Here is a 24050-nt window from a genome sequence, read left to right on the forward strand (position 1 = left end):
ATTGGAAATATTTTGGGCTAGCCTCAAATGAAACATTAATTATGTTGAGGAATTCATTAGGTCATTTGAAAAGGATTTTCTTTTTTAATGGAGTATTTGGCCTGCTATAGGATATAATGATCTTAATAAAGCATGGTTGTAAAATGTTAATTTTCATTAATGTTTTTTAATGTAAATTTGCAAAATTAACTTCATAATCAAGTTAAATGATAAAGCCAAGAAGCTCCTGGAGATGTCTGCCTACATCAGTTTGTTATAAATAGAGACAAGCCAATCTGGATTAATAATTAATAACTAAATTTATTTGCGATTGCGTAACAATTTAGAGTTCAAATTTGCCCACAGTCTACAGAGCAGCTCTGGGTGCAAACCGACAGAGTCAGTGCCTCCCTCAATTTTGCACACCATTGTATTTCTGCAGAGGATTTTTATACTTTTTATTCTGCCTTCTCTATAAGTCATTGTGGCAAACTGCATATTCATGCAGTCTTCTCTCACAGAGAAGGCATTTTGGCCGCTGATGTCTTCTGAACAGCAGATAATCAGCTAGTGATGAGCCCAGATGTCCTCTTCCTTGTCTTTCCTCCTGATGTTGAGTCTAGGTTCCGACTTCGATGCCACCTGCTCGTGATTCGCTTGGGCGTGACCTAATAGCCAGCTTTTCGGTTATTGTTTTCTGCTGGCTAGGGCTTTTTAAATGCTAATTAGGTGCCCGGCAACTTAATCTGCGAGTTCCCTTCGCCCTGGTTTTTTTACAGTAACTCTAAAACATTTTATGGCTACAATGTATAACATTTATAACTACAGTTTATTACATTCACCCCCAACTGCAAAAATTATACATATATAACAAGTTGTATGTAATAGGCCCAGTAACAGAGTCATTGTAGAAAAAGGTTTCAAATCCATTTGCAGCTGCTTGGATTCAGCATTCCTGGTGCAAAGCCAGTGGAGCCAGCTTTTCCTTCAGTCATTTCACTGCAGCACCTTTGGTAGGTGAGGAATGAAGTTATGCCACAGGAATAGCTGCTTTCTCTTACCTGAGACCAAAGCAGCTGCAGCCTCAGAGCAGTGTAACCATGTGAGAGCAGAGCTGTCCCATCATTGTTTAAGTCCCAAGAAGAATGGCAAAAGTGGCGAGAGTAAAATATCCTAAAGAAAGAGAGAAAGAGCAACCTGCTTTGTAAGGTTGGCTGAGCATTGGCTAGAAGCCAATGCTATCATACCACATGGAGAGCTCCCAAGGACAGCATGGGATGACAATTCTATGTCTACAGCCCATTCATCCTGGCAGCACACAGAATTTTTGTAGCAGCAGTTGTAAGGAGGATTAAATAGGTGTCTGATTCTGAGATATGTAGGAAGAACATCAAAAAATATAATAATACAAAGTTAGGAGGGCAGAGATGTGAAAGGAATGAGAAAGTGTTATAAATGAAAACTGATCCAGCCAAATTAAAAAAATAAAAATAATTTATTTTAGCAATAGAGATCTAACTTAGCCAGCCACGAGGAAAAGGACAGTGCCGAGCCTGGGATCGGCACTGGGTGCAAGACACAGAGATCAGCCTCAGCAGAGGTTTCACTCTATGCCCCCACACCACCATCCTGGTACAAGCGATTTTTATAGGGAAAATTTTGCCTGAAGCCAGGATTTTGGCATTCAGTCCTTTGTTTCATTCAAAGTCCCATAAGTTGATGAGATTTCCTTCTCCGAGACAAGGTAGAGAAATTCAAAGTCTGGTGTCATTGAAACTCTTGATGAAATTTACAGGAACAGAGTATTCACATGTATCGGCCCGGGGGGGGGGGGATGTTCCTGATGTCCATCTCGGGTCATTCACGCGATGATCAGCGCCTGGGTGTCTCCATATCGCCTCAGATAAGGCCCATCTCCTGGGGAGCCACATCTCCTTGCTTGTAAATCAGGTTTCAACACACACCTAGTTTTGCCTGAGAAGGGGGGGGCTTCTAATGCCAAGAGGTACATTCTAACAACTATTAAGTATTATATATATATGAAGCAAGAAAATGGCGCGAATTAACCCATTAATTCGTGCCCTACTTATTATTTCTACTAGTTTCTATAGTTTGTATTTTGTCTTACAGTTACAGAGCCTACAACGAGTTTGTTATATATTCTTTCCTTACTTCCCCATGTTCAAGTCCTCTCCCGGAATTTTGTGTTAGTATTTGTGTATCTGTTCTCTTCCCTTTATTTGTTTTTTGAATCTGGCTAGGGCTTCAGCTGCCCTGCTATGTGGGGTCTCCTCTTCTAGTGTCATCAGTTTGGATACCTGGTTCGTTTTTCCTAGAGCAGATTCTGGATCTGTGGGTAATGCTGCCATCTGCATCCCTTGTACTACTGAGTGTATGAACCTTATGAAACAGGGGATGAGACGGAGTAGGAATATGACCCCTGCCACAGAGCATGAAATGAAGAAAATTACCTTTTTCCACCAGGCCCTGTTGAACAGATGGTCCCACCCCGATGACTGGAGCAGGGAGTTCCACTTTTGTACCGGGACATGGGCCACTCGTTTAATCTCTGTGGCCAGGTCTCTAATAGTTTCCCCATAATTGTCTATCTCTACACAACACTGAGATTCGTTAAATTTCCCACAGACACCCCCTTCTTCGACTAGTAAGTAATCGAGGGCTATCCTGTTTTGGTATACAAAGGCCCTCATCTGAGAGTGTTGTTTGGATAATAATTCGAGGGCATCTGAGGTGTGATTGGATACAATCTCTACCACAGCTTGCAGTCTTATTAGGCGGTTCAGCAAATAGATGGGGGTCTTATATCCCCATGACCCATCCTGTGCTCACGTTGCTGGACCATAGTATTCAATAATTCTTTCAGCGGGCCGTTCATCTTCCCCCCATGTTTGTCCCCCACCAATGAGAGGGAATTTTTCCTTTAAGCTTCTCCTCTCCTGATTTAGAATACAAGGGGGCCCCCAGTGAGTTGCTTTCTGACTTGGGTAAAGTGAAGAAAACAGGTCTGATTAGTCCTACCGTGCAGGATCCTTTCCAGCGTTGAGGTAACTCGCTGTAGGCCTTTTTCTCACAGATCCAGTACAACCCATTTGGTGCTTTCCATCTATTCTTTATGTTCTCCGGTTCATCCCAGTATTTACTTAACTCATTGATTGACGGTATGGGTTGGCTCTGGGGCCTTTGTTCCAGCAAAGCCCGATTTTATCACTCCATTTGCACTTATCCTTTTTTTCCTGGCTCCAATACCCAGTAGGGTTTTCAGGCTGCCAGGTCTTAATTTTGCTGGTAGAGTTAATGGTTAAAGTGGATATGCACGGAGTGTAGCCTACAACTTCTGAGTATTCTCTACCTTCTCTGCTGAGACAGAAAGTTCCAATTACCTGTTTATCCAGCACCCACCCCTCTGGTCTTGTAATTAGTTTGGGGGTCCAGTCGGCCTTCCACTTCAGTAGCTGTTCAGGGGTCAAACCCTCGCCCTTCCAAGGCTATTTCTCAGCAGATTTTAGCCCCCCACAGATCCAGCAATTCGACAACCCTAGTTCCGTGGCAATTTCCTGCATCACATCCACAAATAGATTCTGATCTGAAGCAGGTAATCCCCATTTTGTGTATTGTTTTTCCAATTGGTCATATTGCTCACTTAGAGTTTTCAATCTTTCCTGTTCCACCCTCTTTTTTCTTATTCCAGCCTCCTGTCTTTTTACTTCTTGCATTACCTGTTTCATCCCGTCTTCTAGGTCCATTCCCTCTTTGTCTTTTGTGAAGCAGAATACCTTGTCATACTGTAAAAAAACCCTGTTGTCCTGGTCCTCTAAAAGGTCCAGGATAATTGGCTCAGTTTTTAGAGGTATCCTATTTTCATATTTCAGGTTATTTCCCACCCAGTAGGTTTTTCTTCCCATCACACACATACCTAGTTCATCGGAGTTATAACACAGTGAATTACCTTGAAAGTAAGCAACAAAAACTGACTCTTGCTTCCCACCAATCCATACAGTACGATTACATTTACTACAGGCTGGGATGGAAATTTCCCCTGGGCTCCTTCAGTGCAATTTATGTGCTGACTGTCCATTTTCGAAGTATTTTAATTTTTCATTGAATTTATATGCCCCCTGTTGAGTGTTAATTTTAGAACAAGGTTTATTAGGCTTACCCTTACTGCAGTTCCATGGGGTCAGGGGCACTGGGCCTCCTGGGTACCTGCCACCGGATTCCCCTGTTTCAGGGTTAGGAAGGTTACTGAGGCATGTGGCTAGACTCAGGCTCATCAGGATTACTCCCACTGCTAGGATTCCTCTGCCGTTCCCTGCGCCCACTGGGGTGCCTCCAGCAGCGGGGTAGACCATCTTCTTGGCAAGCAGGAATCTTCATCAGTGGTTTCGTACTAAGACCGAGCTGCATACCTTCACTCAAAGGTGCCCCACCAGCGTAATTTAACAGGATCTGCACTGCAGGGTACCTTGTTCAACCTACGGCACTCAACAGTAATGATTTTAGCTTTTGTTTGTAATTTCTCCCTCAATCCGTTCTGATATAGATGAAACCAAATTATTGAATCCAACTGAATCAGTCTCAGCCTGGTGGCCAGTACAAGAAAATGGCTAGTCAGGTTTTGTTCTTGTTTAAAGCACTTTGCACACAGCCCACTAGGTCTTATCCCTTTCCGACAGTGAACAACCCACTTATAACAGTATTTGCAAAGGAAATATGCAAAAGGGGTAACAGTTACAATCTGGTACAGAACATCTGACCAAGTTACTCTCGGTCATTTACTAGGCCGGCGCAAAGTTATCTTCAAATCTCCAGGGGAGGAGGTGACTTTCCACTCCAGGGCTCGGTCCTGAAGGTCAATTTCCTTCCTCTTTGACGCGCGTGTCCACCCCTTCTCTGCAGTGCGTATAGCAGTGTCTGTAGTTAGAAGAACGATACAGAGTCCCTCCCAATGAGAGGATAGTGGAACTTCCTTCCATGTTTTTATGAGAACCCTGTCCCCAGGCTGTATCTTATGTATTGAGAAGCCAAGGGGGCTGTGCTGCATGATTACACCCTGCTTTTGCAATTCCTCGAGATTCTTATTTAATATTATCAGGTATGGTTGTATTTGTCCATCCTCTAATTTTGGATGCCCTACAGGCATACTATGAGTATAAGGCATCCCATATAACATTTCAAAAGGTGAAAGCCCCGTTTCGGAATGAGGCATAGTTCTTATGTTTAATAAGGCCAATGGGAGACATTTTATCCATGACATTTTTGTTTCTAACATTAGTTTGGCTAGTTGGGCCTTTAATGTTTGATTCATCCTTTCCACTTGCCCAGAACTCTGAGGGTGCCACGGGGTGTGATAATCCCATCTGATACCTAAGGTATCTGCCAATTGTTTAATAATTTTTGAAGTAAAATGTGTTCCTTGGTCCGAATCAATGTAGCTTGCTAACCCGTATCGAGGTATAATTTCCTCCAATAAGAACCTTGATACTGTCTGGGCTGTAGCCCTGGAGCTTGGAAAAGCCTCCACTCAATGGGTTAGTTTGTCAACTATGACTAGTAAAAATTTGTATCTCCCAACCTTAGGTAGATCAGTGAAATCTACCTGGATTCTTTTAAAAGGTCAGTAAGCTGCTGGGTGACTCCCCAGTATTAATTTCCAAGAGTTTGCCCTTTTTTTTTTTTTTTTTTTTTTCTTTTTTTTTTTTTTTGCAGATTATGCACCCGTGTACCTCTTGCTTAGCCAGTTCATATATCCCTTTATAGCCAAAGAATCTCAGGAATTGCTTGGCTAGTGCTTGGGCCCCCCAGTGTGTTTGTTGGTGCTATCTCCTTAGAATCTTCCTAGTCTATTCTTTCGATAATAATTCCCTCCCATCTGGCAACTTCCACTTACCTCTTTTCAGACGCCCCCCAATCTTCTGATAATCTTCTATCTCCTTTTTGGAGGGTTGGGGGGGCAGTTCCTGGGTTTCCTCCCTTTCAACCTCCAGGATACTTACCTTTAACAAAGCTGCACTTTTTGCCTCTTTGTCAGCTAAGTTGTTCCCACACACAGATTTTATTCTCAGATTCTATTTCTACATCTTTCAAGACAGGGACTTGAAAGGGTTCCCCTTTTGCCCCAATTATGGTCATAGAATCCTTACCTTTTGTGCACCCGGGAGGTAGTTGCTGGACTGTGGTTCTTTCTGCTCCTGAATCAACTAAAAAATCAACTCCTGCTTTTGGGGTCGAACTTTTAATTTTATCAAGGGCTCTCCAGATGTTCGCGACCCCAAATTATAGAGCCCCTGACACCTCTAATCCTCCTGAAAAATCATTTCAACTTTCATCCTTTTTTTACAGTCCCTCTTGAGGTGTCCTCTTTTTTTTTTTTTTTTTTTTCTGTAAAAGCATTCAGGGGTACTTACCTGTTTGTCTTTCTTTTGTGTAGGTCCCCTAGTGCTTTACTAATATTTTGTCTTTTGGGGACTGCTCCCCGGATACCTTGTATTACCATGTTTCTTAGTCCAATCATTTTGGCCTGATCCTCCTCTGCCTGAGCGTTCCATGATGGTTTTGTTCTGGCCACTTCTCCGCCCCACTCCCTCCCTGGGGGTTTCTGAATTCCCAATCCTTGATGGCAGCCTGCCTTATCATATCTCGTTCTTCTGCATTAAACAAGGATCTTAATATGGCTGAGATATCATCGTATGAGCATATACTATTTCCCAAGAATTCGTCTAACCTCTCCGCCACCCCCAACGGGTCATCTATTAGTTTCCCCATCTCCCTTTTAAAAGCCCTTACATCCCCTGTATTGATGGGAACGTTTACAAATCCGATGACTCCGGGGGCGGTTGGGACTTTCCTTAAAGGGTATAGATTAGGTCTGTCCCTTTCATCATCACTGTCCTCCATATTTTCTCTTCTTGCTTTACGCTGAGTTCCACTGGCGGGAAGAGATGACTTTTTCCCAGTGTGAAGCGGCTGTGTGTGTGTGTCCCCGTGTTGTGGGGGGGGCGACGGGGGGGGGAGAAGGGGAGGGGAGGGGTCAGGAGGGGTTTTGAGAAGGTCCCGGTGTGTCTGCAGCCAGTATTTGGGCATTAGGTGGCGATGCACACTGAGCTGGAGGTGCTGTTGGTGGGGCGGCCGGGACCTGTGCTTGTGATGGAGGAACTTGGTATGGGGGTGGTAGGTTTTCCAGGGGTTCCCAAGTTTTACCTGAACTTACCTTGCTGCCGGAGGTCTTAATAGGGAACAGCCGCGCGCTAGCATATTCCCACAGCCTGGCATACCCCACCCCTTCATCATCCCACTCCCCTTCTTCATGCAAGTGCTCAGAGAGTGCTTGGCAAAACCCACCCTCAAATGTACCAAAAATGGGCCAGTATAGGAATCCTTCAACTTCCCAGTTTCCCCATACCTCTAGACAGTAGTGCATCATTTCCTTTCTGGACCTTCCCCACGCCAAGGATCAGCCCTCCCAGCGCTCCAACATCCATCCCAGGGGACCCTCCCTCGGAACCTCGGGCAACCTGTCCTCCCTCCTCCCGATTTATTTTTCCCTGATTTTAAGTTCTTACCTTTTACGGATTTAGAACTCTTCTCTTGAGTTCTCCCCTGGACTTTACTGTTCCTTTATCCCATGTTTGAAGTTTTTCCTTACCGTGTTTCCGAGTCGGTGTCCGTAAGCCGTTCCAAGAAGTCAGTAACTCGCATGCTAAATGTATACTCCAGTCCTGTCCCAGACTGAGTCTTAACTCCAGTCCTGTCCCAGACCGAGTCTTACCAAATGTTTAAACCGGTCTGTCCCCAACCGAGCCTTGCCAACTTAGTAGCCGCACAGTGAACCACTCTGTGGGTTTTCAGTTGGAAGAAGGGTGAGCTCTCTTTTACCTGTTTCCCTGGACTCCCCGAGTCCAGAAGTCAGTGAGGTTTACCAATTTCTCGAACCCACGAGAACGTACCTTCCCTCCCCCGACCTGTCCGTGAGTGGATCCCCGTAACTCCCCCGAGTTTCAGGTCATATGCGTGTTGTGAGTGTACCCGAGTTCTTTCTCTTCCCCTGTAGTCGACCACTTCCCTCGCGGGATAGTGAAACTGCGGTTTATTGGGGTCCGCTCTCATCCCGTGACAAGGTCACGTCTCACACACACACCCACTCACGCCTCACTCAACCACGCGATACTTATGGCTCCTTTTCCCGCGTGGGTTCTTCGTGCACGTTGATTTTATGAGTGAAAAAATTTCTGCTGCAGCCTCGGAGACTTAGGCTCCGAATTCCGAGAGCTCTGGGCCCACCTTTTTTTTTCCTTTCCGTGGCTTTTGCGGCTTTTCGTAATCCGGTTGGTTCCGTGGGATTCCTCCTCCCCGTCAGGCTGCTGAACTCAGCAAGGCGCCACCCGGATCGAGGATAGGGAATCCCCTGGATACCCCAAACCGGATCACATCGGGGTCACCAAGATTGTTATAAATGAAAACTGATCCAGCCAAATTAAAAAAATAAAAATAATTTATTTTAGCAATAGAGATCTAACTTAGCCAGCCACGAGGAAAAGGACAGTGCCGAGCCCGGGATCAGCACTGGGTGCAAGACATAGAGATCAGCCTCAGCAGAGGTTTCACTCGATGCCCCCACACCATCATCCTGGTACAAGCGATTTTTATAGGGAAAATTTTGCCTGAAGCCAGGATTTCTGCATTCAATCTTTTGTTTCATTCAAAGTCCCATAAGTTGATGAGATTTCCTTCTCCGCGACAAGGCAGAAAAATTCGAAGTCCGGTGTCATTGAAACTCTTGATGAAATTTACGGGAACAGAGTATTCACATGTATCGGCCCGGGGGGGGATGTTCCTGATGTCCATCTCGGGTCATTCACGCGATGATCAGTGCCTGGGTGTCTCCATATCGCCTCAGATAAGGCCCATCTCCTGGGGAGCCACATCTCCTTGCTTGTAAATCAGGTTTCAACACACACCTAATTTTGCCTGAGAAGGGGAGGCTTCTAATGCCAAAGGGTACATTCTAACAACTATTTAATATTATGTCACCAGAGGACACAAGGAAAAACGACGCACCACAGCTTTGGTCACCATGAAGAGATTAATTTATTTTTTCTGACTCCAATCATTTATTGTTCTCAAAAGGTGCCAGTGGATTGGAAGGTGAACGTGCCACCTCTCCGACACTGGACAAACTACCAGTCTATCAAATTTCTCTGCCTCTGTGAAAGAATGCAAAACAATAGGTTGTTTACAGAAAGTTGCGTGAGAAAGTTCCCTACAAGAATGTAAATTCAGAAGGCTTTAGAAAATCGTAAGAAATCAAGGCGACAATATTATATATATATCATGCAAAAAAAAATGGCGCGAATTATACCTGTTACATAAAACAACCAGGCTGACTCCTCCACTCACTATCACTTTTTGGATCTTGTCATGAGCACCTCATTGCTGGTCGTGCTTTTTTCAGCTTTTTTCATATAGCTGTGACCATTTTCTTTCTTAAAATAGTGCTTCAAACTGTGTCTGAACACCTCTTATGAGTGACTCCACAGATTCATTTAGCATCTGCCGTTGACTTTCCTTCTCTCTGCTGCCCCAAGTAGTTCAAGTTGTGCAAAATCTTGTAAATCCTTTCTCTCTTTGTTATGCTTAATTACATAGCTGTCAGTCTTAAAACACAAAAAAGAGGGAAATTTGAAAACATTTTGGGATTTTTATTATACTGTTGAATGAACTGTTTTTTTTTCCTATTGCATAGGAAAAGACATATTTAAATGAACTTTTCACAGACAAAAAGATGGGTGAGTCTTTAACAAGAAAGAAAAGAATTGGCAGGTGCATAATTATTTTACTGCTTCTACTTTTGTTACTTTTCTTCCTTATTGTCAGTCTTCACCCTCTCCCCAATCCAGTTAAAATAACAACAACAACAACAACAACAACAATAATAATAATAGTATTTCAACCCTCTTCTTTCTATATTAACTTCGTGGAAAAGCTACAGCATCCACACACATATACAGAGAGATGCTTTCTCTGAACAAAGTTATCTGCTGCTAACTGTAATGAACAAAGCTTCCAGGTGCCCCTCAAAGAGGCGGGCAGGGCCTTCCTAGTTCCCATGGCAACACTGGAATGACTGCTGGCTAACGATATTGAAATGTTAATTAGTTAATTGCTCTGTTTGTTTTCTCTAAACTACCCAAAGGTAACCTGCCTCCCCCCACCACACTGACATTCTGGGACTAAGATGCAAATAAGAAAACCCCCTGGGATCATGGGAGTATTTTTTGGGGATAAAGACACCCCTAAATAAAAAACTAAACACAGTAGAGGGGGATAGACAAATGCCCTAGCTGAGGAAGAGGGGAAACACAGCCCCTGATCGACTTTTGTCTGTCACCATCACCTCTAGAATAGGCTGTAGCAAGTGGAGACAGAAGAGACACAGACCCCTGGGGCTGCCACCAGGGAAGGAGAGGGGACAGCTGTTGTAATGGACCTCAGCAACAGACTCTGCACTCCACACCTCCTCATCTCTTGGCCGACTCCTCATCCCTTGGCCACCGGTTGTGCCACAGGGAAGAAGAAGGGACAGCTGCAGCTCTGGACTTCAGTGACAGACCCTGCACACTTCCTTCCTTTCAGCCACCAGGGAAAGCTACAACAACAGGGGCGAGCTCCATTTGGGCCCCCTGCCCAGCTGATCTTTTTAATAAAGAGCTTAACATTAATAAAGGCATTAACCCTATTCATTTCACTAACCACACATCTCTGGACACTTGCACGGGAGTTGACCTTGCCACATGACTGAGCTCTATCTCAGTTACAGCAGCTTAACAAAGTTTGGTCATTAACAGACCTGGTAAAGTTTTCCAGCCCATACAGTTAATCTGCCTCTGTTGCAAGGTAAAATGCATCAGCTTAAGTCATCATGACACACAGGACCCATTATGACAGTCCTTATGACAAATGGTAACTGTTTATTCCACAGTAACTTGAGATATTTGCTCCAGTTAATCAAGAGGAAAGAAACTGTCAGGAATGCAACAACTGATCAGAAAATAATAGTCTGCTGTTACTGCTGGTGAAGAGATAGACAACTGAAGAAAAGAGAAAAATCTTGTTTAGCTTGTGCTGCTGAAATCAGACTTGTGCAATATCTCCTTGCTTGGAGACTTGGCTATGACCATGAAAAGTACAGTCTGACAGAGAAAGAGCACATGAATAGGAATGTACACAGCAGGACCACAAAAAGACTGAACTAAAGCCAGTCATGCCATCGGATCAACATTGCTGCTGCTCAGTGTGCGATGCCCATAACAAGCAGTGTCATGTGGCTTTGAAAACAGAGGGAGTACAACAGGACAGAGGGTCAGTATTGAGCCCTGTGGCATCAGTGATTGTGGAGAAATAGGTAAAATGAGCAGAAACACCATTTCTAACATTTACATTAGCATTTCCAATGTGTAAGATCTGACCCACGCAGAGACAAATCTCTTATAAGAACTTATTTCCTGAGTTCACTCAGAAAATAATCTATGGGAATAGTTTTAATCCCTTTAGACATAAGTTTTCATTTTCTGAATGCCGGTGATATGAAGCACCTTAACATCTAATCATGTGTTCAAATGTACTGTGCTTTAGGCATCCTGAAGATACAGCATTTTGTGTTGAATTAATAAAATGTGAAGGAGGAAAGGTGTAAGCAGAAACCTTAATCTGTTGGATGAAAGCTACTGTCTTGTGGTCTTAGTTTGGGCAGTTTACCCTTTCCCCCAAACTCATCTGCATGTGTGAAGAGGACTGAGCATAAAACACAACTGCTCAGACCTTATGACCTTCACAATGATGTTGTGAGGTCTGAGAGCCCACAAAAACCAGGCCTTCATTTGGGAAAACATTTCATGTGGTGATTTGGTGTTTCCCCTCAGCAAATCCTTTCTCTACTCCTGGGAGAGACTTTAAGCTGCATCTTAACTTTCAAAAGGTTAAAGTGCTTTCTGACAGCTGCTAATATCTTCTTCAAGGAACTCCTTGAAAGCTTATTCTTAGGACATTGATTTGCTGCTATTAAAACATAACGAGCTGGTGTTTGTTGTGAGGTATGTAGCCTGTTTAAAACTATTCCCACTCTTGGGAGTGGTTGTAAATAAAACATAATTATTGCAAGGGGGCTGTCATCCAGAAATCTTGCATGGAGCCTTTCCAGATTATAAAAACAACATTTATAAGACATGAAGGACAAAGATGACTTACAAGAAATACATACAGCCTCGAGAGTGACTCAGAGAAGGCAGAACTAGAGCCCAGAAGGAGAGAGCACTGACAGTATGTTGTACTTTGTGCCTTGGTCATGAAGAGACAACAGCTTTCCAGGTGTTATACACCACTTCTCCAGCTATTCTGGCCTCCTTCAAGTAGACCAGAACTGATGTGCAACCCCTCCTAGCCAAAGTGCCTAACCCAAACATTGATTCTGAAAGTTATTCCATCTATTAATTGATAACAAAAACATTGTTATGGTTACCTTCTTCTTTCTGTTTGCAAATTTACATCTGCAATGATCTCTCAAGCTCTGTCTGAAGCCTATCCTCCAGATGTCCCCAGGCACCCTGAAACCACTGCTACTTAAGCGAGAATAAAGCTCCTTTTTCTCCCCTTACAGGATGCTATATTCTCCACACCAACGGTTTCATTCATCCACAAAACATCACTTCTCAAATAAAATCCAGGCAATTTTGGAGCATGGTGCCGAGCCACTCGCCATGTGCCCGGAGAAAGACATGCCTCACTCTCTCTTGCAGCCCACTGAAATGGGCAGCTGTGATGGGACAACCAAAGTTCTTATCCAAGTCTGTCACCCTGTATTTTTGTACCTCAGAGAGCTCCACAGGATTGCTCACAAACAGTTTAGTTGAGATTTGTATGATCCAGCTTAGGATTTTTGTAAGGCACTGGGCAGTGCGTTGATTGCTGTTATAGTTAACTTGTTGTAAGACAGAAACCACTCTAGAGTCCTGGCTTTGCTCAGTTGCCTCAATTAATACAGATATATATACATGTAATATAGCACAGTGTGTATATAAAGTATATACACATACTATATGTATATATCACCTTTCCTTACAGTTTACTGTTACAGACACTTGGTTCTTCTGTATCTCAGACAGATCAAGAGGGACTATTTCCTCTCAAGGAAGGGGAATATCTGTGGCTCTAACCACATTGCTGCTGCCCACTTCTCTGAGTTATTACTTTTATCCTCTCAGCTCACAGAGGTGTACTACCTAGCAAAAAACACAGCAGACATGGAATTTGGAAAAGAGGGGTGAGTAGCCCACTTATCTATATGGGAAATAAAATCCCTGCCTACTAAATTATAATGAGTGTATGGATCCACTGCCAAAAGAAAGAAAAAAAAATCAGATTTATACTGCTTTGTGTTCTTCTAGTGGAAATATTGAGCTGATTGAACATGAACTTTTAAAAATAAATTCGAGTAAATCCCACCAGTATTGTTACAGACAGACTCCAACTTCTGTAAAGAAACTGTTGGCTTTTCAGTCCCCCATATTTCATGATCTTTCTCCCAGTGGGTGGGAAACACTGTGCTTACAGTAATACCTCCCATGCTATAGGAAATCTGCCAGCTGTCTCAATGTATGCAAATGGAATTATGTGCTGAAGCTTACACTGCCCTTTCTGGGGGGGCTGCTCTTTGGCTGTGGATGGCCTCTGACTTCTCCTGAACCAGCAGGCAGAAAGCCTTGCATATTTGCCAGCAGCTCTACCCAGTCACTTTTAATCAGAGAATACACAGAGCTACCAAAACCTTACTCCTACCTGAAACCAGTGAATCATTACACCTTTGCAGTGCAGATGGGGCTACAATGTGGGGAACTCACCTTGCTTGAGTTAAATTTATCATTCAGCAGCACTTTGCAAATGGAAATAAGGAGGTTTACTCTCATATTAGCTAGTGAGTTAGACTGGAGGAACAACTCTTGGACATCTCTAGCCAAGGGCCAACCCAAGTAAGGCAAAGCTGGCTGTTGAATGAAGCTATCCTGTATCCCTCCTGCACTTCTTGTGCTAAGGCATGCAGCCTAGAAAAGTTAAATTTACTTATTTCCTTCCAAAGTCTTTCTTACTGTTTATCAATTCCATCCAGTGAACACAGTAGGTGTTCATTGCATTTTACTTGTCCTCATGAATACTAGCCACAGCTCTGCCAAAAAATAGCTTTATCCGAGAGAAAACCAGGTAATGTGGCCTGGGCTCAGGGGTCCGTCCGACCCCCGGCTGCCGCTGCTGTAGGTGTCCCGAATAGCACTGGGATGAATAGGCTCAGCCTGTCTGGGTCCCTCAGGCTCGGGTCCCAGCTGCAGGCAACTTAGTGAGCAACTCTGGAGTGATTTCAGCTCTGTGAGTTCAGCTCTTAGTGATTTCGCTCTGTGCTTGCAAGTGCCTCACCAGACACATAGGGATAGAGAGAGAGAGAGAGAGACAGAGAAAGAAGGCCTGTATGTGGTTCCACAGCAGTGTCCTTTAATTTCAGCTCCTGTCAAGGGATGCAGACACAGCTCTTCTGCTTAACTGGGCAGAGATGGGGGTTGATATAGGGTACCAGGGTGTTGGAAATTGTCCAATGGCCAGGGTTGAGGAGAATATGACCTATAGCCTCACAGAGAGATAACAAGGGTCCGAGGGCGGAAGAGGGGCTACTTTGGTCCACTCATCATGACTAGGCATTTCTTATCTTAGGCGAGTGGCCACCAGGGAGGCCTTGCAGGGCCTCTGCTTGCTACAACCAGGATCAGTAGAAAAGAAACTTCTGGGAAGCTTTAAGAAGTATTACTGCCCAGATTAAAATGGCATCCTCAGTTTATAGATTTACCACTCTCATGCCCTTCTGAAAAAAAATTGATTTGTTTGCTTATAAACAACACATTAGGCAGAATATTAATATACTTACAAGATTAGGCATGCAGAAAATAGCTTCAAAATTAGATTTGTCAATAAATAGTTGGAGAACAAGAATAGCTTTTTGGAGATAAGTTGTCCTGGTAGATGTTAGTCACATTTCTATCCAGAGATGAAGGATAATGAAGGTCATTGTTGTATACATTGATTCAAAATGAAGGACTTTGTCAAAGTTACAACCTGCAATGATATTGAAGATGAGCCTTCAAGCAATCTTTCCTGCAGCCCAGGGGCACAGCTGTCAGCAAACAGCATGGTGCTCTTGGCACCACAGCCCCTTTTGAGGGCTTGCCAAGCTCTTGAGGAAAGACACACCTTGCTGTCATTTCTGGCTACATTTCAGAGTGTATGGAAGCCCTCTTTTTAAACCCCAAATGAAGTGAAATAAAACAACCCCTCACCTGCAGCAGCTATGACAGAAGCTGAGGAAGGTTGTGCAAAGCCAGCTCCCTCAAAGCTGCCCACCAGGGCACCCTGGAGGAGACCTAGGCTTGCTATCATTTCAGTGCACCACTAAAGGACATAGATAATGCAACTGTTCAGCATTCACATTCAAATCCTTCTCTTCCACACCATCCAGAACATTCTGCCACGGCCTTTGGTGATGCTGAGTTCAGCCTTCATGGCCCTAAACTAAATTCTGTGAGTTTTATGGCGCTCATTAAGTAGGATCATGTACTGGTGCTCTTGCACAGGCACTCTAACAGTCACTGGGGATCCAAGAGCGCATATCCTGTGATAGATCCATAGGCACATAATGCATGCATTTAAAACCAAACAAAACCCACACAGGCTTGAGAAGCACTCCTTTGAGAGTCTTTCTTCCCTGTACCTCTTGATGAACATTTCTTTTTTATTCCCCCTGCCACTGACTAGCAATGACCTTTGCAATATTTGTCAGACCTTAGAATCAGATTTTCAAAAATATGTACTAAAATTGTCAAAAATGTTTGTGCTTGCTGCAGCATTATCCATTCCCTGAGTATGAGTCTGATTAGCAGATGGGATGGTTCTGCTCGCACTAATGTGCACTGCCTGTGCTTTTACCTCTTCCAGGCCATAAAACTATGATCTTCACACCCCAGCTTTCTGTGCAAGTCTGAGGAGTTCCATTTTTCAAAATAGGCCTGTAACTTTTAAATATTTGCTTTTGACTTAGAGCTAAATAAATCAACTCATAGAGCAAGTAAAATGCAACAATTTGCTTCTCTTGTGTCAACAGAGTACATGAGAGCTAAAAGGCCTATGCTCAAAGAGGAGGGTGATGTTTTTGTTCTTTCCTCCAGTGACAGAGAAATGGCTCTTTGTGTATTCTGTCAGGAAAGTCTACCCAAGTCACACCTCATTTAAAATGATCTGGATTATGAAACTCAAATTGGCTGCCAAGGGAAGTGCAAAAGCTAGGATAATAAGTGAAGTCCTCAGAGCTCCTGGGGAAAGCATCAAGTATTTGAAAAATAAACAAAAAAACAAAATATACAAATTCACTCTAGACCCATGAGGACAAATCACCAGAGGCCTTTTTTCCTACAGGGTCTTTCCTTGGCATCAGCCATAGACACCTGACAGAAATTTTGCAAGCCTTTCAGAAAACATACAGAGGACCATGATGTTTGAAATGAGGGTTGCCCCACCAAACGCTTGTCCTCAGTGCCATGATTTAGCACATGTACAGCTACAGCAATTGACACCTGCAAGCAACAAAAATGCAGATTTAACTCGGTGCAGGTCCGGTTCCTGATAGTTAAATTTGGAGGGAAATGTCTAGCACTCATTGAGGCAATTATTTTCATGTAAGACAAAATCCTGAAGGGATCACAGAGTCCTTTCTCAGATAAATGTCTATCCTGAAATCACTAGAAATTTTAACCAAAATTATTTGACTTTTAAAATATGGGGGCATGAAATAAACCACCTCTTCAAGGCCTGATGAAATACTTTTGCCTTTGTTGAGTTCTGATTTTTTTTCCATCTGATTCACAAATCCTGATATTTTTCATGCATTGCCTTTTAGAGGACTAACAGATCTTACCATTAGTGGGAAGGAGTTTAATTTAAAGCAATTTAAACAGTGCTGCACAGCTGAAAGAAGTGGCAATTAAAATGCATCTGCTATGCTGGAATGCATTTTAATAAAGATCTTAAGAATGGCATTAGAAGTCATGCATAAAGTTTTATTCCTTATGCATGGAGTAACAGCAGAAATAATTAAAAACCTTGGCAAAAATAGGAAACATGGCATTTGTAAGCCTGAAGGAACTATGGCATTGCAATAATTTTATTGCAACAACAAGAAGAAAAATATCCCTCCTTGATAGCCTGTTTTTAATTTTAATCAATTTAGTCTAAATTTGCTTTTTCTTCTGTTAAAGATCATTCTTTTGTAAAGTGTTTTTTATAATTGTCATTCTAGATCATTTATGTCAAGTTTTGGCTAGATTTAGCTTGAGAGCATCACTCTAATGGATGATTAGCTAATAGATTCATATAACCATTCAGGCACAATACTCACTCAGAGGACTGTCTACAGCACAAAATAAAATTAGGCAGAACTTCCTGCCTTTAGGTGTGGAGCTATCTGTACTGATCTTTACTCCATGGTCTTTGAATGAGTGCTGTCACCCCACTGAATCATTCTGTCCATAAATTATTCTCCACAGATTTTTTACTTTGGCTGTGTGTATCAGAAACAAGGCATTCTTTGAATTGTTCTGGGAAGCAGGCTAGGACAAATGTTTCCACAAGGTTGAAATAGTCAGCCAGTCCTCTGAGCTGATTTCCTGTTTAAGTATTTAACCCACAGCACAGCAAATAGGAACACCAGGAAGGCACATCAAAAGCCAAACAAAATTAAATCAGTATACTCTGCTTGCCAGCTCTCTTCCTGACCTGTGTGTATTTGGCCAAGTCTACCGAGTACAGTAGCTGAGTGTTCAGTATGAGATGTGAAATTGTGGTATGACAAAATTCTCCCTGCATCTGAGAATGGAAGGTGCCACAATCCTATCCTCATTTTTGCTATCAGCTCACTGGCATGTCCAGAAAGACATTCAGTCTTTCTGGGGCTCAATCTCTGATGCCATTTTTGACAGTATGACTGTGCCTGGGCCCAGAGTTATCTGTGCTAAGCCCTCAAAATCTCAATTTCTGCAAGGTTTCATATCCTCTCTGAAGATGAAGTCCCCTGCTCATAATTGGTCACCACCTGGTAATCTACCCACTGCTTCAATTGCACTGCAGCTGTGCATCCAAGGTGAATACAATGGGAGGTATCTTCAAAATTAGCATTTCTCTTTCATATGTAAAACCTGGAAATTAAAATTGCTCCACATTAAACTGCACAGAGATGTTTTGTCACTTTTTACTTGATTTCATAGACAAGCTCATTGGAGTAAAGTAACTGGGTTTTTGTAGCAAGATTTTGGTAGCAGGAGGGGTGCTACAGGGGGGGCTTCTGTGAGAAGCCACTGGAAGTTCCCCTTGCGACTCTGTGTGGAACTCACACTGGAGCATCCTGTTCCAGAGAGACTACACCCTGTAGAAGGAACCCACACTGGAGCAGTTCATGAAGAACTGCAGCCTGTTGGAGAAGTTTGGGAAGGACTGATTCCTGTGGGAGGGACCCCATGCTGGAGCAATGGAGGAATGTGAGGAGTCCTGCCCTGAGAGAGAGTGAGCAGCACAGACGATGTGATGAACCGGCTGCCAGAGGAGGAAGAAAATTTGGGAGTGAAGCTGTGCTTGGGAAGAAGGAAGGGGTGCAGGAAAAGCCTTTTTAGATTTGGTTTTAGTTACCTTAATCCTACTCTGATTTGATTGGTAATAAATTAAATTAATTTTCCCCCGGTCAATTATCCTTCGCCTATGACAGTAATTATCAGTAATTGGTGAGTGATCTCCCCCTGACCTTATTTCGACCCACAAGATTTTAATTTTAATTTCTCTCCCTTGCCCAGTGGAGAGGGGAGTGACAATGTGGTGGTGGTGGGCACCTGCTGTTCAGCCAGGATCAACCCACCACAAATAGATTGAAAATAACATGCCATGGTTCTCTGAGTATTAGGGTAGTAATTTCTGGCAACATGTGGAGTCCTTGCGGTGACCATTAGTACAATATTTATTATTGTACTCCATACCCTTACAGGGTAGATGAAGTGCTAACTGAGGCAGTTCCACGTTTAAAGAAATCCAAAACATTGTACAAGGACACTGATGACCCCATTTTGAGATTTTTACCATCAAACTGCACTGAGCACTGGATTAATCCTTAAACAAGTTAAGAGCTCAGTTCAGCAATGATTTGAGCTGTAAATCAGCAAATAATCTCACTGAAGTGAACAACACCATTTTGTGCTCATGTGCTACACACTAAGCCAGGCACTTGATTCCACCCCTATCAGAGTACACACTGACATGCCTGGCTTTATGTGCTGGGTCCAGGCTTCCCATCAGCAACACTCTATTGTCAATCAGTGAATTCTGATGTATGACTTTTTGTTAACCTTATGAAATGTTATTTTTATTTTTTCTACTTTAAATTCTGTTATTTTTTCCACTCTGCCTTCTGGTTTTTGAACATCATGAGAGCATTTTGCACATGTTTTTTGACTTTCCCAGTAACCACAAGGGTTCAAATCATGCTATTTTTGTTTATAGTGGTGGTTACGTGAAAACTGGGAATCCTATCCAGTTGCCCAGTTTCAAAGGCTGGGTTTAAAAAAAAAAAAAAACAATAAATGCCACAACGCCTGTGATGACATCATGACATCTGAAAATACAGGGTGTGATAGCTGTGAAAAAAGGAAGTTATTCTCTGTCACACTGGTAGGAGATGAAATCCCAAAAATTTATTAGGGACTACATATTTTGTTGCTCAATATTTCTAACACAGCTACCACAATATTCCCCTCTAGTTGGGGGTGAGCTGTTTCTGACCCTTTGGGCAGCCATATTTTCTCATTTATTTTTCACTTCCCTTCCTTCTAGCACCTACTTAGCCTGTTTCCCACTTTTACATTAAGAAGACTGAAGAGTTATCAAAACTTCACCTTCCTGCCTGTCCATAACCACATAAATTCATTAAACGCATACATTTAAGGCAGCAGTGTGTACATCCTGTCTGAATGTAAAGAGCTTTCAGCTTTCTGGACATGTAGATTGAGGGGGGTTTTTTGTTCGTTTTTTTTTTTTTTTTTTGTTGTTGTTGTTGTTGTTTTTTTTTTTTTGGTGGGGTTTTTTTGGGGTTTTTTTTCCCCCTACTGGACTGAACGATGTTGAGATGCTGCCACCTTCTGATAGACACTTGAGCTGCCAGTGGGCTGCAGAAGCACATTTCCCCATTTCCTCCAGACTCGTAAGTTGATTTATACTGATCTTCAACTGCATTGCTGCAATATATAACATGACAAGTTAAACGCAGTGCCTGCCAAAAAATCTTGATGGGCTCAGCTTTTGTGCAGTGGCACTTGAAAAGACCATTACTGCTGCCATCCAACTAAAGTATGCTCAATATTTTTGACAGTTAATTATCTGAACAGCAGTTTATCTCAATGTTCACTTGGTGTTATAACAATTTAAAGATTAAAAAGATAGGAGATAAAAAGAAATAAAAGGAAAACCTGTTTTGTTCCAACTACAGAAATGTGGAATTACTTTTTCTGTGAATTTTAGATCCATTCTGTACTTGCTCCAAAATGCATTTCAGAGCACACACATATCATTGGGCTGATAATTAACATAGGTGTAGATCACATTTAGTTTTTGTCATTTGTGGTCAAGATCTTATGTCTTCAAAAATCCACCTATGGTTGTATCTTCTCAGAGATAGCTTGTGTGGGATCTTCAAGGCAGTGGCTTCAAAACTGAACCAGTGAGGAATAGATCTGAGTTTCCCATCTGCCTCTCTGAAAGGCCTGTGTCCTGCTCTCTGAACCTCTTTAGAAGATACAAAATCAATAGTTGCATGACTGCTGCAGTGATACAATTCAGAGCCCCATCTCAACAAAGCATCATTCTCACTTACTCCTTGTTTGCAGCTTTATGCTTAGGAGACTAGAATATATTTTCCACCACTCTATTTCTGTAGACCATAAATCACCTCTGGTTGCAATGCCACAACTGTCCTAAGACCATTCTCAAATCTGAAAATTAAGAAAAAGATCCTTCTGCTTATATATGTCATCAAGTACTTGCAACTAAGTAAACTTTTCTAGCTGAAATGTGTTATTTAGGAGATAAGGATTTGAGTCAACTAGGCTGTTTTGCAAACTCTTGTAAATTTCATCAAATTATTCTGGCTTCATAATTAAAATAATTGTTATAGTAATCAGAATATTTTGGGCATTTTCTAAACCTAAGGCTTTGATTTGCCAATCCACATTTATTTGCTAATCTTAGTTTTCAAAGACTGTTAAAACTTCAGAAAGTTTTTTTTTTCTGTTAAGCTGAAATCATCATCTTATTTTTGTTTTCTGAAACTCCAGCTGAATCAAAGAAATACATTGTTTCCTACTGAGCACTCAAAAGTACCTTAGCCAGAAACTATCAGCAATTAGTGGCTTCAAGGTAAAACATCCCCAAACCCAGAAAACACCAAAGTAAGTAACATAATGGGAGCAACACCATAGTGTGCCCTCTCTGGTTGGTGTAACATGGCCAAGGATAAAGTCAAGAGGTGCCACAAGCAGCATGGTGCCTGAAAGCTGTGTGCTGGGGACAAGGGGCTAAACCAGAAACTGGAATGTGGGCTTGTAGTGTTCCTTAAGCTGCTGCTAAGAGGTTTGTCAAACCCAAAGAGGAGGGCAAGTGCCATGTCATTTGGCTTAAGTTACTTAGGCAGGATCTACACCTCTATATTTAGGGGCCCATAAATCAAAAGGAGTGGCAGATTACTGGCCTGAGCTACTTATTATGATAGATGCCAATCACTTTGATATTTAAGACAAGAAAGTTCAGCTTCATTTCATGTTGGAAAGTGTTTCTGGTGGAGAAAAAAATATTTAATGTGAGTTAAACAAAGCTCACAGTGCCAAACTCTGCCAGGGTGTCTTTATGCATTCATACATGAACAATTCACTCCTCCAGCCATTGAACACTTTCTTTCTTCTACCATAAATATTACTCAGTGATGCTATAATTCATTTCACTACTCTACTGGATAAAACGGATCCTTTCTTCAAGCCACTTGTGGTTCATTTTCCTGAGTAGTGAGGTATTAACAGAATCATGAGCAAAACAAGACAACGAAACTTCATGTATTTGCTCTATTTCTTTGGCCAAGTGTAAAAGTACACCACAGTGACCAAAACTCCACATTTAATGGCAGTGCAACATAGAATTATTTTTCTACATGTGAATTACCTGAATTAGACTCCATATTCTAGCCTGGAGGAAAGCTTTCAGCAAGAACTAAGCAGGAGACCTGACAGCAGCTACAGAGAATTAGAGAGGAAGAAAAACTCTCTGATGCATTCTAAGAGACATTGTGTCACCTGAAATGAAGGCACCTGTTTGAGTGCCTTCAGAGAAAAAGATGAAAGAAAATAAGTGAGGCATATTTACTTGAACTTCAAAAAATTTGATCTTATCATCGTATGAGAACTAGAAAATGTAGGAACTTCTGCATCCTGATCCAAATCACTGTGTAATTATGTGTTCAAACTAAAAGTCAGTGATTACTGTTTCACAGATATAAGAAACATCTTGACAGCAATGAATAGGCATGATAAAGTAGGTCAAGATTTCTACTGCTCTCTGCAGTCTATGTCAATTCCTTGGGGTTAGTGGAGAAGGAGAGACCCTTTCTTTGTCAATACTAAGTAATTTCTGAATTACACTTCAATTGTACAAACTGTGTTTTTTAGAAAAATGGTGGATATTCCACTGCAAACCAGATGACATATTTAAAAAAAAATACAATTTGACATGAGTCTTTCTTTTAAGAGTGAGTTCCTCCTTCTGCTGATGTCTGGGAGAAATTCCCACTTCTGGCAGCAATATGTGGTGCTGTGACCTACAGAGTTGCTCCAAAACTAGTGCAAAAATTGTGCAAGAAATACCCCTGGGTTTTAGAGAAATATTTTAATTAACTACAGTCAAAATGATCACAGTCTTTCTCTTTTTTAATCTAGCCATGTTATAAATTATTTTCTACCTTACCAGTGATCAGTCTGAGTGAGTCAGAAAGAGAGGTATCACCAGGGCTTTGTGATCATTTTGAGCTCAGATGCCAGCCAGCCTCTGACTGCCTCAGGGATGCTTTTTTTGCCCATCACCCATCAGCAAGACCCCACAAAGGAGTTCCCATCCTTCAGGCAGTTCCTTTCTTCACAATGTGGAGACACAAATATGTTCTCTTCACCTGTAGTTCAGATCAATACCTAGTGACTTCATTCACCTGCTGCTACTTTAGCCTGTAGTGAATTTTCTGGGGTGGTTGGGCTTTTTCATTCCTTTTTTTTTTTTTTTTAATTAGTAATTTTAGTTCACTCCTTCACCTTTATTGCACAGCAGCAATTACCTTCAGTTTAGCTCTCTCCTAGCTCCATATATTACTTCATTACCAGAGATTTCTTAGAAATCAACTTTAGCACTCCAAATAAAAACACAACCGGGTCTTTGATTTCTGGAAGATGTTGTTCTATGGGACTTCAGAGTACCAAAACAATGAACTGCTGTGTGATCTGCAGCCGGCCTTTGCTCAGTGCCTTGAGCAATATTAGCTCTCTTTTCTTATTTCCCATTTGGAGCCTTTTTGGGTGCTGCATTTCTCAAATCCTGGAACATGTTGCTAGAGTGTAAACATTGTAATACCAAAATCAGCTGCTCCTCCATCTGCAACTATCATTTAAACATCCCATTCTCACAACGCAAGAAGAAACATTGGCAGATTTGAGGGGCATCATTAGCAATGCACTGCTGATAAGAATGCCTTGCATATTGCGGCTAGAGGTGGGAAAGCGCTGCTCCAGTGAGAGGTTCCTTCCCACAGCCATGGCTTCTGCAGGTGTCAGCCCACATAGTTATTTCAGCTCTGGTGTTTTGGGTTTTTTTTTAAATGAGGACACACTGTGCTGAGAATTCAT

At 42.2% G+C, this 24050-nt stretch overlaps 1 long non-coding RNA gene across 1 annotated transcript in view; it reads right to left on the bottom strand.

Moving 5' to 3' along the window:
• LOC137479646 (uncharacterized) overlaps window positions 1-15669 on the bottom strand; it is a 42691-nt gene extending 27022 nt beyond the window's left edge. The window contains exons 1-2 of the long non-coding RNA XR_011002415.1: window positions 15369-15669; window positions 14960-15147 (exon numbers count right to left, since the gene is read on the bottom strand). This is a non-coding gene — a long non-coding RNA (uncharacterized lncRNA). The remainder of the gene's footprint in view (window positions 1-14959; window positions 15148-15368) is intronic.
• Between the last annotated feature and the right edge of the window lie 8381 nt (window positions 15670-24050).

The sequence above is a fragment of the Anomalospiza imberbis genome, chromosome 1 (assembly GCF_031753505.1).
Source record: "Anomalospiza imberbis isolate Cuckoo-Finch-1a 21T00152 chromosome 1, ASM3175350v1, whole genome shotgun sequence".
NCBI lineage: Eukaryota > Metazoa > Chordata > Aves > Passeriformes > Viduidae > Anomalospiza > Anomalospiza imberbis.